This window comes from Carlito syrichta, unplaced genomic scaffold (assembly GCF_000164805.1).
Source record: "Carlito syrichta isolate Samal-C Ts95f unplaced genomic scaffold, Tarsius_syrichta-2.0.1 Scaffold314780, whole genome shotgun sequence".
In the NCBI taxonomy this organism is placed as follows: domain Eukaryota; kingdom Metazoa; phylum Chordata; class Mammalia; order Primates; family Tarsiidae; genus Carlito; species Carlito syrichta.
Window position 1 is genome coordinate 294,056 of NW_007258876.1, and position 11,908 is coordinate 305,963.

The following is an 11,908-nucleotide window of genomic DNA, read 5'->3' on the forward strand; positions in this document are numbered from 1 at the left end:
AGACTCCAACTCAAAAAAAAAAAAAAAAAAGACACCACTGGGCAAATACTGGGACCAATGACCAAGACCCCAAGAATTCCAGGGAGAACTCACCAAGAACAGGGCTTGAGGTCTTGCATTACCGTCTGTTGGCCCAAAGACCCTTGGAAATGGCCACCTCCCACACAGTGTTAAGCTGAAATTGGAAATCATTCTCTCCTGACACGAGGGTTAGCCACAGTACCTTACAGGGAAGCCAGAGCCCTGGAGGCCGAGACATGGCCAACGGAAGCTCTGGCAGGGGTCTGAAGCTGTGGGTCTCTCATTGGGACAGTGCAGGGCTAGATTTTTTTCTCTTTTTTTTGAGTCGGAGTTTCACTCGGTCGCCCAGGTTGAAGTGCAGTGGCACACTCACGGCCACCCCAGCATCAACCTGCTGGGCTCCGGTGATCCTTCCACCTCACCCTTCCAAGTAGCCGGAACTACAGGAGCGGGCTATCACACCCAGCTAATTTTTTGATTTATTGTAGAGTTGAGGTCTTGCCAAGTTGCCTGGACTGGTCTCAAACCCATGGGCTCAGGCAATCCAATCACCTCGGCCTCCTAAAATGCTGGGATGACAGACTGAGCCACTGGGTCAGGCCAGGGCCAGATTTTAACAGGAACACTACCTGGCAGCGGAAAGCAACAGCAAGAAAGACTCCTTAAGGATATCAGGGACTAACCCTCTTTAGGCTAAGTAAATTTTTGGAACACCTTGGACAAATCAGGGTTAAACAGGAGGTCCAGGAGAGACATATTAGAATTCCTGTTAATAAAGACAGATGAGTATTTGAGCTGCTAAATAGAAAAGTAAGAGATTTGTCTCTATTTGCTCTGGAAACTGGTGAAGGAAAGCACACTGCCTATATACGTACTATATTTGTTAACATAATTGCTCTACTTTTTAAATCAATAGTCCGAGTATATAGCAGAATGAGAGAAAGTGATCAATGCTATACATCTGTATATCGTTACATGATTTTTCGAAGCACTTTTGTAAATGTGGGAAACATTTGCTATTTTTGCAAGTTCATCATCATGTCTCCTTTATTCTGGCCGGAAAACTGTTCTTTCCTGTGAGGAACCCATTCGAGGTGGGTTAGACAGGGCTAATCCTGCCTGGGGGCCTGGACCCAATGTTCGTTAGAGGAAGGGATGGGTATGTGACCTAAGCCAGTAAGATGGATACGTGGTCCAGCTCAACAAGAATATTCCGCATGACTTTTTCAACCTGACTGTGGGGAATAACTCGAGAATCATGGCCTGAAAGGATGATAAAACCCTGGAACCAGAATCACATGCAAGTCCATGAACGTTTTTAGGTTAAAGAGTGCTATCATTCATATCCTGAATGACTAGAAGCTACTGGAATAAAATAAGGAGATCAAGTTTTGAAGGGGAGAGCAGTGGGCTGAGAGACTTGCCCATTTCCCCCTAAGGGGATTTGGCTAGACAAAGTGAAAGGAAACAGGAAGGGACAGCATCCTCCCCTTTGCTCCAATTCTTCTTCAGGGGTAACACCTTCTCCTTGAAGACTCTGGTCAGCTGGGAAGCCAGAGCTCCTTCTCGAAGTAGAGTTTCTCTTGTCCAGTTTGAAAAGAAAATTAAAATGTAGTATAAATGATACCAGTAAAAATGGTGTCTTTCTTGACAGAAGACTCCTCACCAATGAAGTACGTCAGAGACGAAAAATGCAAGAAAGGAGTTCACCCGCTTTCTGATGTTATTTTATTAGGAAGATTTTTGTTCCCTCTTGATAAGGTTTTGTGTGTACATTAATGCATTAATACTCATTAAATAGATGAAAATCTGCTTCCCACAATTGTGTTTTATTATGAAAGCCACACAGTTCACAGAAGGATCACAGATTCACGGTGCGGACCCTGAACCCAAGTGTAGAGCCTCAAACAAATTACCCTCTACTGTGGAAACACAGATAGAAGCCTGACTACTGGATTTGCTTTTTCTCTTGCTTTAGCTGGAACAGGACATAAACATTATGCATGCACCCATACAAACACACGTACACACCCTTAAGTGGGTATGGGATGTGTACTGTATAAATATTCATAATATTGTATATTTGTATGCATGAATGCCCTTACACATATATTATATGTATAGCAAATGAACACATATATATTATTTATATGTCAATAAGTATCACACAACAAACAAATCATTTAATCCATCAGTCCTGTTCTAACCAGCACATTTTCTTGCTCCAAACTATGCAGCTTTCCATGTTTTCTAGCAAGAAGCAAATAAGCTTTTGTGTTTTGTCCTGTTTATTTTTTCATCTTTCTCCCTGAGGAGCTAAGAGGGAGCTGCAAAGTGGTCAAAGGAAAAACAGCAGTAAAGAGCCGAGATGATTCACACACTGGATAATCCCTCTCTTTATAATTAATTTAATATCCAATCACAATTCATAAACAAATGCAACTGATTTGCAGTGGATTGTACATTTCCCAAGTGCAAGCCCTACTCTTACCCATCACTGAATAGTGACAGTCCCCACATAATGTCCTGTACTTAGTAGGCATTTAGTAGTAAGTAGATAACGAAATGCCACAGATGATATAACCAATCTTGTTACTTCATGAGCGACCTGAGCCTCTCAACTGATACCACAGCTAACTAGGTCTTCCCACCCCCATCCTCACTTCCACATCCTCACTGTCAGCAAGAATATCTGAGAACGGTACTACTCGTCAGTAACCCTGAGGCCTGGTGTCTCAATAATGCTTAAAATAGCATGGGTAATGGAGCATGAGTGCCTATGATTGGTTATTGACAGAGAAATTTTGCATCTTGCAGAGGTAAACCCTTAGCACTTACATTCATTGTTACAGGGGCTACATTTTGTTAAAATCCAGCAAAATCAGAGTTAATTTTATTTAGTAGAAATAGGATTAAAAATAGCCTCCCCAGTTAGCCGCGTTCTGCAATTTTGCCATCCCATAGTGATAATGAAAAATACTGTTCATGAGTTTTCCTCTTTCATTTGGTTAAAGCCCCCTCCTCCATATAAAATTAGATTCTATACTGATAGTATAATTACTGTATAATAGAGTTTGCTCAACCACTCAACACAAAATGCTTTCCTTTCATAGCATTTTAATACAAGCAGCATAATGGGCACCAGCTTGAAAATCAGCATGCCGAGGAGGAAGCGACGGACCCCAAACGAGCTCGAGTTTGTCAAATTTGGTTCAGCTGTTCAGCAAACTAGTTAATTCTAACCGACTTGACATGTGGATATCAAACATTTTCTGTTCCCACGTGTGTATCTTGGTTAAAGAGAAAACGGTCTGGCTTCGGCCCCACCGTAATCTCAGCACCTGCCCTGCTGCCTTCCAGGGCTCGTCACGTGAGCAGGCTTCATATGCAGTGGGGGGAGTCTTATCTGTTCCACATTCGTGGCTCTGAAGTGCTGATATTGAACAGCCAGACACTCTCCGTGATGCATCAATTTCAAATTAAATTAGACTTTTCTATTTCTCCCACTAAACACTGCTTTTATGGACTTAATAGCCCTGTGTTGCACACCATATACTAAAGTCATTTACTCCTTTGGGGATAAGAGATTAGCACAAGCAATATCACGAAACCCCCTATTTACATAATTGCAATTTTCCTTTTGCCATAATAGAGGCTTTTTTGACTTCTTAAATGTCCACTGCTGCCAGAGTTAGAACAGTTCGCAGCGCATGTCCACTTTATTCACTAATTCCTCTAAAATAACTAGTAAATTTCCCTATTGTTTGCGGAGAAACTAGTGTGAAAAGGCCATCGGTTTCTTTACATACTCCCAATGAGGGCTAGAGAAAGAGCCCAACAGCGGCCTTCCTTCATCCATTTTCCACAGGACTGGCAAACTGAGGAGCCAACAGGCAACATAGAATTCAGAAATGAACCGGGGTAAGACAATATAGAGTGCTACGGGCCCTCTGCCACACCGCAGAAAGCACAACCCACCTAGGAACATCCCTTTGTTGTGTTTTCGGTTTGTTTTTTGGCTTGGGGTTTTGGTTTGGGTTTGTTGTTGCTGCTGTTGTTGTTGTTTTGCTTTTAATAGACAAGGGGGAACCCCCAAAATGGAATTTATTTATAAAATTTGTGTATTTATTCTTATACATTTAAACCTTAGTCACCTTCAAAGTACTCTCCGTTTGATGCAATATACCTATCGAGATGATTTCCCACGGCTCAAAACAGTTTTTGAACCCGTCAATTTTTATGTCTTTTAGAGCTTCTGCCGTTTTTGTTTCGCGCTTTCGCGTCTGCAAAATGTTTTCCTCTGAGGACTTTTTCACCCAGAGAAACAAAAACAAGTTGCTCGGGGCAAGATCAGGAGAATAGGGAGGGTAGAGCATGAGGGTCATGCAATTTTGGGCCCAAAACTGCTGAAACTCAGCACTGTGTGGGCAGGTACATTTGTAAATCGCCTATCATGAAATGGGCAAATTGAAAGAATCTCAAAAAAAATAAAATTCACAGAAGGCAAACGCAGCCTCTCACAACAACACTAGCTGGCACACTGATGCCAGTGGGTTCCTAGAACACTTACCCAGCAGGGCAATCAGCACTACAGGGGGCCTGCCTTCCAAAAAATAATTCTGGGTTAGGGGGGTTCCCCCTAGTATATTGATCTGGTCAAAAGAACCACCTACTGTGAGGCTAACACAGGCCCTCCCCGTAGTACTTCTCCAAAAGGGGATACTCCAAAAATATATAGGCTATCACCTTTCAAAACACTTCTGAATTGAAGTCCAAAGAACGCTCAACTCCTGAAAATAGAAGATCTAAATATACATCATTTGAGAATTTTTGTCTCTGGGGTAAGGAACTTTCAATTAACCATTTTACTAAATGCTATATATATATATATATATATGTTTTATTATTTGTGCTGACTTGAAATTATAAGAAACATCCTGGGTAATCTAAGAATTGACCTCTATTTGTATTCCATATTTGCAACATTTCCTATTGCCTTGTTCCCAAAAGAAATGCAGTAGTTTTCCCTAATCCATGATGGACTATCTTTTAAGATCCCCATGGAATGCCTGAAACCATGATAGTACTGAACCTGCTCCTCAATTTACAATGGGGTCACACCCCCTCCTTTAAACCCATTGTAAGTTGAAAATATCAACAATGCATCTAATACACCTAACCTACCAAACATCATAGCTTAGCCTCGCCTACTGTAAACATTCTCGGAAGACTTTCACTCGCCTACTGTTGGGCAAATCATCTGGCGGCACAGTACACTAGGTATCCTTGTCTCCTCTGACAATCACATGGCAGACTAGGGCCTGCACCACCACCTCTGCCCAGCAGCACAAGCGTGTGTCATACTGCTTTCTTTGTTGTTGTTGTTGTTTTTAACATTATCAGTTCTTGGATCAGGTTCTTTCAAAGAAATGTAGAACACTAATTTGTGAGGATAAACACCATTTGTCAGGGCAAACATAGATTGCAGGTAGCCCTGGAGCTGAGGAGTAGCTTTGATTTTTGGTAAGATTTGCGAGTCCACAGCTTTCTGATCAATCTTGCACTGCTCTGTAATCTCATATTTCTCTTTTTCTGTGTCAAAGATCTCACCCTCCTGGTACCTAGGCTTCCACAGCTGCTGCTTCTTGAAGTAAGCATCAGTAAGATGTTTTGGGATCTTCACATTGCTGATATCAATTTTTGTGGAGGTGGCGATGACAAATTTCTGGTGTGTTCTTCTCAGAGGAACTCGATTGAGGACCAGAGGTCCAGTCACAAGTAACAAGCCACTGCCCAGTTACTTCAGAAAAACCACCCTTGCCTCTGTGGCACCCAGTGAGGAAGATCAGGATGGTCCCGGGAGTGATGCTGGCTCGCAGTTTTCTAACATGCTGGCTGAAGGGCTTTTTCCCATGGCTTAACAGCTTTCGAGGCACATCTTCAGTCGGATAATATCTAGGCATTTTGCGAAGTTTAACCACTCGGGTACCACCATTCTTGTCACCACCAACTGGTTTTGTAACGGTTGTAAGAACCTTCTCCTTTTTTTTCTTTTCAACCTTGGATTTAGCTGCTGAGTACTTCCTCTTATACAAGGCCTTTCTGGAATACATAGCAGATCGGGAATATCTTCCAATTCCTCTGACAAGGACAGGATTTCGGCTGCAGTGGGGTTTCCCCTTCTTCAGCTTTTTAGCCTTGAGCTTACCCTTTTTCACCTTGCCACCAGCATCAGACTTCTTGGCTTCAGGTTTCTTCTCCTTAGCATTTGGCTTCTCAACTTTTTCACCCGCCATCTTGCAGGATGGGAAAGAGAACTAAGATTGTCATACTGCTTTCTACTGAATGTGTATTGCTTTCCCACCAGCAGAAAGTTGAGAAATCATAAGTTGAACCAATATAAGTTGGGAACTAGCTATACGTACCTATCATAAAGCTTAACGTATAACTAGGCCCAGAAAGAGATTAACAAAGATAACTAATGATAAAGTAGAATGACAGGCCACGCTCAGCCTTCCAAGTAGCTGGAACTGTAATCCCAGCACTTTGGGAGGCCGAGGCAAGTGGATTGCCTGAGACCGCAGGTTTGAGACCAGCCCTGGCAACTTGGTGAGAACTCATCTCTACAATAAAACAAAATAAAAATTAGCCGGGCATGGTAGCGTCCACCTGTAGTTCCAGCTACTTGGAAGGCTGAGGTGGAAGAATCACTGGAGTCCAGCAGGTCGATGCTGGGGTGCTCATGAGTATGCCACTGTACTCCAGCCTGAGCAAGGGAGTGAGACTCCAACTCAAAAATAACTAATTAATTAAATTAAATAAAATTAATTTTAATTAATTAAAATAGAACGATTACAACATATACTGTAATAAAAGTCATATGAATGTGGTCTCTCTCTGTCCCTCAAAATATCTTATTATACTATACCACTTATATTGGATTCTCAATTATCCACAGGTAATTGAAATCAAGGAAAGCAAAATCTTGAATAAGGGGAGACTAATACTAGAAAAGGTACTTACTGCATTCACATATATAAGTTTAAGTGTGGAAGCCAGAGTAATCGTCACTAAATATCCCCTATATACACAAACTTCCCAGCCTGCTATGTCATTAAGTTGAACCATGTAACTGGGCAATGGGCTGTGAGAGGAAATTACACGTGTCACTTCTGGAATGAGGCAAGAAAAGCCTTTGTACAGTTCTCTAGTTTCTTCCTCTGCCATGGTAACCAGAGGCAGAAGATTATGCCAGAAAGCACAGGTATAATATGTTGAAAGCTACATCAGCCAGGTTCCAGGAGTGACTTTGTGAAACATACTCCTTCCTCTTCTACCGTCTTAGGGCATCTTGTGCTTCTATAAGAGAATACCCAAGACTGGGTGATTTAGAATGAACAGAAATGTATTGGCTTACAGTTCTGGAGCCTGGAAAGTTCAATATCATGCTCCTCAGCACCTGGCAAGGGCCTTCTGGCTATGTCATCACATGGGAGAAGGCATCACGGGGTCAAAGGACAAAGAGAAGGCGAGGGAGTGAGAGTGAGAAAGGGGGAGAAACCACTCAACTGATAATAGCATTAATCCATTCATGAGGGCTCTGCCTTCATCACTCTTAAAGGTCCCATTTCTTAATGCTGTCACAATGAGTTAAATTTCAACATGAGTTTTGAAGAAGACAAATATTCAAACCACAGCATACATCTACAGACAAAGGTCGGCAAGAAATTTCTGCCGTGTTCAACATTGAAATGTATTTGTTTTGTTGCTGTGGCTGTTACTAAAACATATGTAGTATGTTTTATTATTGATCAAAACAATAATCATATATTTTTGACAAAGACTCTCTTCTTGACTGAACTTTAGTCAGGCACCTCTAAGTCCTCTAGGCCTTGACCTTGGCATCCATCTTGTTGGGCCTACATCACCCAGTTTTAACAAAACTCCTACTACGTCAGTTTAGAAAGAATCCCCCACTCTTGATATCCAATCACCTTTAACATCTGGTCAAATTCCTCCCCCACCCTGATCATCCTGCTGCCTTTAGCAAGAATCCTGTTAGGTCTATTTAACCAAAACCCTCCCTACCCCTGATGTTTCCTCTTAGCAGTTTTCCACTCACTTACCCCCACCTTGCTCCTTAACTATAAATACCTACTTGTCCAAGCTGTATTAGATATTGAACCCAGTTCTATACTTATCTTTTTTCCTATTGCACAGTTTCCGAATAAAATCTGTTTTGACCTCTCTGTGACCACGCTCTTATTTTCCTTTAACGGCAATAGTTTTTACACTGGGTCTGTCTCTGCCTTCTGCTCATTCCACCTGATTCTTCTCACAACGTCTAAGCTACATCAATATACAACCCCAGTTACCCCAGCAATTCTGTAAAGGGAAATTTTTATGAACGTCTTTGTTCTCCCAAATTTGTTTATGGATATTAAATCAAATGCAGAATTCTAAAATTACTTCTAAAGAAAAAGGTTGTTTGAAATTAACTTACAGGAAGGAAAGCTGGTTTTCTAGCTTTTCTCCTTCATATTCTATATAGAGTTCTGAACTGTCAGTCTTAATATGTAATATTGCACCTGCACTATAATGATTAATTATTACTTTATTAGGAGCATACATATGTTCATCCTTGACACACTAGCTAGTAATTGTGGAGGTTTGATTGATTTAAGAGATTAAGGGATCATTTTGTTTTTGAACTGCAGTCCTACATGGAGGTAGTGTCTGTGTGCTGTGGACCCTACATAGGTGTTTCCTGTCACTGGGTTGTGATGGATGAACACTCTACTCATAACTCACCCTGTCTCCCATTTGCTCATAAAAGCTGGCAATGCAGCAAGGATTCTGCTGAAAGAGTCGCAGAAGAGTGAATTACAGAAAAATGTGAAACGATATGACAGAGGGGCATTTGGACCAAAAATAAAGCAACCAAATTCAACAAATCTAAAAGGAGTGATTTTTTTAATTTTTATTTTTTTTGGCCAAATAGTGCGTTCAAATGTAGGTTCCAACAGCAAACCTGCTGGTCCTCTGTCAGCAAAAATGCTAAATAGAGCTAAGCTGTCTTCCTGGAGGGTGAGGAGCATAGACAAACCGAAAAGCCACCTGAAGTTCCAACCCAAAGCCAATTTAGAGCAAGCTGAGCAAACAGACAGGTCTGCTGCCCAATTCAACATCAAGTCATTTTTAAAAAAAAGTATATAAGTACAAAAAGTACCTTACAAGCCAAGGATAACCCAGAGAGCAATTTTCTGGACTAATAACATACTTCCCATTTGGACTGGCAATGTGCAGCCTGGGGCCGTTCCCACTGTGCTTTCCAGCCCCCATCTTTGTTTTCAACTGGTAAGTTCGGAATGAAATGAAAGTCAAGTGCAGCCAGAGTATTGTGTGGGTTAGAGAGGAGGGCTAGTTCCACCCACTTGGCCCAGGTTAAAATGGAGGCTGTGACTTGCTGAGAATATATTTGCACTCCTTTTTTTCTTTTTTTTTTTCCCCCCTTAAGCACCAGCTGAGCCTCTCTCTCAATTGCCCTCCACACACTGAATCACTCACCAACCCCTGGGCGTGGGATCCTGGCATCAGTAGCTTTTATCCCTGACACTCCCCACTCCCCACCCCCGCCAGCTCCTTGCCTTCTCTCCAATGATTTTCTCTGGTAATGGAAAAAAAGAAAGGAAAAAAAAAACCTTGAAATCTCTCTAATTCCATACACTGTTAATAAGAGATCATTTCTGAAGGGGCAAAGAGTGTTGGCAAAGGATGGTTTGGTTATATGAGATTAAAAGGTTATTAAATATATTTGCTGACATACAAGATGCATGTGTACAAGAGACGTGTCATTTCCAGAAGGATGGGGGACATTTTGTGTACTTCCGTCCTATGTTTATTGAAAGTGATGTTATATTGCATGCATACACATGACAGTGGTATTTCTTCAAAATGCATCTTTTCCAGACTATGACTATATACTAAAACTTCTAATTTTCCACTGGAAATGCATCCTACTAAAATTATAGGAACAAAATAATGTATTTTCTTTTTTGAAGACACGACTGCATCTAAGGTAATTTGGTATTTTGCATCTTCCTTCAGTCAGTAACCATGACTCATTAGATGTAGGTGAGTTTTGGGACATTTGGAAGCTGTGTCTTTTACACCTGCAAATGCAGAAATGTCTCTAGATTTGAATACTCTTATCCACAAAAAGAGAGAGCTGAATTCCAAGTAATTTTAGCTCTGAAAGTCTACAATTGGCCATGGCTGTACCACAAAGACAAAACAAGGCGATTCAGAAGAGTTAAGAAAAAAATCACTGAAATCAGACAAACTTGGCAGGCACCACTTATCCAGAACCCCCAAAAGAGTCATTTTGCTAATATTAATTTCTTAAGTGACTAAAGAGCAATTATGTATGCCTTTTCTCCTCAAATTAGATTGGAAATTCTTTGAGGATAGAACCCGATGTTTTTTATCCCACAATAACATTAGAACAAACCTCTTACAATGCCAGATGAATGACTTAGCAATGGAATTTGATGTTAGATACATCAAAAAGAACCCCGGTCTCAGAGCTTCCAACCCAGGCATTTTCCTTTCCATTACAATTATCTGCCACTAAGTTTCTGTGCAAGAGGTTTCTAGAGAGAGACAATAGCAACTGAGAGGAAAAGATACAAGAGCATTGCAACGGATGCAAGCTATACAAGGATCCGAAAGTTTGGGCACTGGCTCTTTGTTACCAGCAACATTTCTGGAAGAAACCACCCCTTCCCTAGGGTTCTCGATAGAACACATGGACCAAGCACTTAGCGATGGAGCCTGGGCTGGTGTGTCAAGGTACCTGGTATTTGCATTGAAACCCTTCCCTGGCAGAGCTCAGTGCCTAGTGGTGCCGGCTGGGTTGTCTCAGTGCTGTGAGGCAACTCCACAGATGGACAGGTACACTAGAAGGAGCTTATATGCACACTTCAGTTTGCAAGTCTATTTTGTCAGAAGAAAAGGGAAACAGTGAGGCCTGGCTTGAATGCTTTTCAGATGCTTTTTACCAGGCAAGGTACAAAACAAAACAAAAAAAAACTGACTTGATAAACACAATAAAGAGAGAAATATTTTCTGTTTTCCCATTATTTTTAGCTGGGATGTAGTCTACTGATTATTTTAAGAAAACTGTTAACATAGCGTTGCTGTTTCCCTGTTGTATGCTAGCAGTTTCTGCTAGTCTGGAATCTCAGACTGGCTGTTAGAAGCCTTGGGTTTTCAGTTCCAATCACCACCATCTTGGCACTTAATTTCTCAGTGCTTCACTGTGTCTATCTATAATGTCATTTTAAATTCCTGTCCTTCCCTACCTCAAACAGATGCTGTGAGGACAAATGAGATGGCTCAATATTACCTCCTTCCCTACCCATCTGGCTCTCTGATTTGCAAGGACCACAGCGCGTTCTGGACTGGAAAACAATAGGGTTGTGCCAGAAATGGAAAGAGACAGAATGGAGCCAGGCGGAAGCCCCACAGGACACAGAGGCAGAGATCCAGGCCAGGATTGGAACGTTGGACTAGCCGTCATTTCACATATTCAAGTTGTGCCCAGTCCCCGAAAACACACTTTGATGTGGTTCCGTGACTGTATTTGAGGCATTCAGGAATTGATTGCACTGTCATTGTTTGAACTCTCAAGTGCAAACTCACAGGGACTGTACTCCTGAGACTTCCTTCCTTTTATGACGGAGCGTTGTTGACTTGTGAGAACAAGGCCTTGAGCCCTCCTCTGTTGTCGAAAGTCCTGAAGGCGAGTTGACTGACCCTTTTAATTCATCTGGGTCCAGCTAAGGTATCTGCACAGCACCTCCTGACTCGGAAAGATCAGCAGAGC

The 11,908-nt window shown here is 41.7% G+C and overlaps 1 pseudogene across 1 annotated transcript; it reads right to left on the reverse strand.

Moving 5' to 3' along the window:
* Positions 1 to 5,451: 5,451 nt before the first annotated feature.
* Positions 5,452 to 6,337, reverse strand: LOC103274443 (annotated as a pseudogene). The gene has a single exon (XR_002482753.1). The product of XR_002482753.1 is annotated as a 60S ribosomal protein L6 pseudogene (transcript).
* Positions 6,338 to 11,908: the final 5,571 nt, after the last annotated feature.